Genomic DNA, 4197 nt, shown 5'->3' on the forward strand with positions numbered 1-4197 from the left:
CCTAGACCATAACATATTGTTCAGGAATTTCCAGGACGTGAGAGAACCTTGTGCGCGCGTTAAAATACAAATGAATCTTTTCACGTCTTGTCGATTCAACCCGTGTGTTACAGATGGTACGTACCTGGACGTGATGCGGCCATGATGCCGAGGCGCGCCGAGAATTGACACTTTGTGTCTTCTTAATCACAGTCTACGCCGCACCTCTCTATTATAATTTCTAGGTATAATACCATTAGAGCACCAAATCGCCGATCTCAGAAACTAGGGCATTCTGCTAGGCTAGAACGGTTTCCTACGATAGAGTTTGGCACAAATATGAAAATAACACGCTGTTTAGCGCACTGCGCTACGTCCTTCTGTTGCATTTTCGCATCTCCGTAATCAGAATAAGCCCCGCCTTCTTCGTTGATGGACATGAATGGGGCCTCACCGACGTGACCAGTTTCTGTACCTACTGTCTTTCCCCAGCCTGTTTACTTTTCGTAAATAATGAAATGCCCGGCCGATGCATTTCGCATATAAGAAGAAAATTTTCTGCATTTTCACTCGCTGTCGGAAGTGAACAAGTGCGTCATTCATTGAACAATTCACCAAAACACAGCACACTGCACGACAGAGGTTGGAATGTTCGGAGCCAATGTTTGCATGCCACAGCGCTATCTCTTGGATGTTTTATTAGTAAATATGGGGATTTTCAATAAAATAATGCGTTTTTAATGTATTTACCACGATTTACGTATAGAAATTATATGTTATTTTTACTGATTTCTCCGTATCTTTCCTTGGAGTTTTTATCGTCTTTCAATGCCTTTCGGTAGATTTTTCTGCGTTTTCTGCGTGATTATTATTTTGCGCAGGCACTCATTTTGGAGATCCTCCAACATTTTTACTTCTTCCTTAGTTAAGTTAGTCCATGTTTCACTGTTATTTAGGAAGGAAGGTAAAACTGTGCATTCGTATAATTTCACTCTTGCTTCTATAGTATGATTTCCATAATTTGGCTCTTCTGCCCATGATAATATTTCCCTCGTCATGAACCTACATTTTTTAGTTCGGTCTCTTATCATATCGTTATAACCTCCTATATCATTAATTAAATCCCCTAGGTATGAATATTTGGTGCATTTTTTGATTACTTGGTTGCCTATCCTTTCTCCTTCTCTATCCTTTCTTTGTTTGTGAATTTTATAACCATTGTATTTGTTTTGTTCATATTAAATTCTAATCTTTTTGATTCAGCTAATCTGGAGCATGACTGAGCGATTTTTTGTTACTGTTTTATAATCTCCAATTCCTAGAATATCGTCCATATATAATCATTGTCATCTTCTAAAACTACAGACCATTCGCTGACCGCTGTGGAGACGTGCGCCGGGCCTCGAATTTGGCGCACGTCACCACTGCGGACAGCGCTTCATACTTGAACATCCTCGCGGTCGCGTGCGCATATCCCGCGGAACTGCGCGTCTCATCCGCGCGCAGCGCTTAGAATCAACAGCAATGCTGTGCCACGCAATCTTGTATCATGTCTCTCTGGATGTTACCGACGGTACGTACCTGTATATTACCGATGGTACGTACCTGTATGTTACGGACGGTACGTACCTGTATGTTAACGACGGTACGTACCTGTTTTATACTGAAGGTACGTACATGTATGTTGATATTGTAGAAGATGGTGTTGATGTGGTCGTGGAGTCTGAGGAAGGCGGGGTCGGCGTAGTCGTACCAGGCACCGAATATGATGGAGGCAATCACGTTCAACACACAATTGCTGAGCAGAGCCTGCGGTGCCAATATAAGAACGTGTATACGTATATATTTACACACACACACACACACACACATATATATATATATAGATAGATAGATAGATAGATAGAATGATCACAAAGTAATGAGTGTATGGTAGAGAGAAGGAGGGGTGTAGAGAGGGCGCGAGTGAGAAAGGTAGAAATGGACAGTGAGAGAGAGAGAGAGAGAGAGAGAGAGAGAGAGAGAGAGAGAGAGAGAGAGAGAGAGAGAGAGAGAGAGACAGACAGAGAAAAAGGAGTGTGTGTGCGAGTATGAGAGAAAAAAGAGGTGGTGATATATATATATATATATATATATGTATATACCTATAGAGAGAGAGAGAGAGAGCGGTGGGAGAGAGAGAGAGAGAGAAAAAGAGAGAGAGAGACAGCTAGTGCATACAATATTTTGGGTTATTCTTTCTACCTTGTGGGTCGAGGCGGCTCCCCTTTTGGCTATGCTTAGATGTGCGGAAGGCGCGACGCCTCCTCCTGGATTTCTTCTCGGTATGCGTGACCTTCCCCATGCCGAACTCACGCAGCTTGCTGAGCGCCAACTTCCTATGCTTCTTCCAACGCTTTCCATCGCTATACGAGATTCCTGCACGAGAAACGAAAATCGAGAATCACCGCGAAAACACTCAAAACAGTGATTACATTAATTTAGTTATCATCTCAGGGTAACGGACAGGTACCTCTGTAAAGGAAATTACAACATAACTGCTCATCAAATCCAATCGAACACACATCTATTGAATAAAAGAGATCTACGATCACTGTGATAATAATCATAAAAAACTTCATCTCTAATTTCGTGGCAGCAAAAATTGTAAATTTGTATTGCAGTGAATTCTGTGGATAACGCGTACTAATGATGTACTTATTTAATTAAAGGGCGAGCAGCAAGGAGCTTGCAACAGCTAGGTAGGCATATGCGGAGATTTTAAACTATTTTGGGGACCATATACATAATTAGCTGCACGTACATAGCTGCCCAGAGGGGCCATCTATCCAATAAAATGGATATTGAAATATTAACCCAATTTCGCCGACAGCGCTGAATCTATCCTTAAATAATCAATTAATCATCTTTTAATCAAATTAAATTACTCATTTAATTAAATTAATTAATCTTATTGTAATAACAAAAACAAATGAACCTTTTATGTGTTGTATGCTCTTATTGGCTCCTGTTATTACTGTATTCCTAATTGATGAAAATTATATTGTCTATAAATGTAATTATATCATTATTATAAATAATTTATTAATTAATAATTTATTAATTAAGTTGTCTAACCATAATATAATATATTATGTGGTATTATAATTATATATATATGTACACGCCTCCACCTGCAATGTTTCCTAACAATCATTCTTTTTAAGGTTCTTTTTTTTTAGAAAAAAATCATTTTGCATGCATTGCAAGAATGATACATTTTAAAATCAAAATCCCGGAAAAATTATCCCCGTGCCTACTTTTACATACGGTCAAGCAGGTTATTTAATGATCACTCGGGAAAACGACTTATGTTGACGTACTTGATGTTAACGGCGCTGTTATGGACGGCTGACCGTTCTATGGAGGTGGCCCCTAACACATGCTTGACCGTATGTATAAATTCTAAAGTAATGGCGAGCGTAGAAAGATCTTACGACAACACGTGTAATAAACAAGCTTGATGTTCACTTGTCGGATTTATATAATACGAACTCTCGCCTATGATAAAAATTATCGCCCACAGGCAAATATTAACCCTTTCACTGCTGAATACTTTGTCACATGTTCGCCCCTGTGTGCTGAATACTTTTTTGCAACGAAGCAAATTTCATGTATAAACGTTTAAAGAAATCATATCAAATAAATCGCTTAATATATCAGCCTAATTTCTTCAGGAATTATACTTGAGGTGTCCTTCTTTCTATTTGGGGCGGGGGGTTGTCATTATAATATATGACTTTTTTCAAACAACTAGTCAACAACCAAATTCCGCTGTGTAAATTATTAAAATTTATTCCCTTTTTTAAAGTTTGTTCCACAGTAATATTTACTCTAATATTACTCTAATATCACTCTTGAATTATTATAAGATTTATTATAATAAAATACAGACTATAGTGCCGCTAATACACTCAGTACAGTATATGCTTGCTCCTCCACCGCCCGTAGCTACGCTTCAAAAATTCTAATCTAAAAATTCTCAGAAGATGGAGCCACACACAGTGTCGTACGATCGATTGGAACATTCTGTATGTGTTTGCATTGGAACGCTACACGCTGCCGTCCCCCTGCTGTGATCACGCCAGCCGGGTCGCGTGATTTTTTTCCCTAGGTCAATCAAGAACATAGGGCGCTAACATCATGCACGATGTCATCATACACACGATGTCACGATGT

Source organism: Priapulus caudatus, unplaced genomic scaffold, assembly GCF_000485595.1.
Source record: "Priapulus caudatus unplaced genomic scaffold, Priapulus_caudatus-5.0.1 Scaffold1138, whole genome shotgun sequence".
NCBI classification, from domain to species: domain Eukaryota; kingdom Metazoa; phylum Priapulida; class Priapulimorpha; order Priapulimorphida; family Priapulidae; genus Priapulus; species Priapulus caudatus.